The sequence below is a fragment of the Plasmopara halstedii genome (assembly GCF_900000015.1).
Source record: "Plasmopara halstedii genome assembly, contig: Scaffold_1343, whole genome shotgun sequence".
NCBI lineage: Eukaryota > Oomycota > Peronosporomycetes > Peronosporales > Peronosporaceae > Plasmopara > Plasmopara halstedii.
Genome location: NW_020188258.1, coordinates 193,825 through 194,239, shown reverse-complemented (window position 1 = coordinate 194,239; position 415 = coordinate 193,825).

Below are 415 nucleotides of genomic sequence, written 5' to 3'. Positions count from 1 at the left end.
AGACGTTTACTGTCGGTGGGAAAGCTTGCCGAACGTGGACTAAGTGTGGAGTTTCAACATGCGTCATGCACGATTTGGGACAAGAACGAAGCGTTGGCAACTGGAACAAGAAATGGGAAAGCTTACACATTGGATTGTCAGCATGAGGAGGCACGATCGGTGCAATACTCGGGAGCTGATAGTCAGTGGGAGCTATGGCACGCACGTATGGGACATCCAAGTGAGGACGTTTTCGTGAAGACTATGCGATCCACAGAGGGTATGTATGCGCTAAAACAAGGTATCAAGATCTTGTGTGGTGGATGCATGAAGGGCAAGCAGACGATTGGAGCCTTTCTGGGACGCTCCATGACAAGGACATCACGTGTACTGTAATTAGTTCACACAGACGTGATGGGACCAATGAAGACACTTT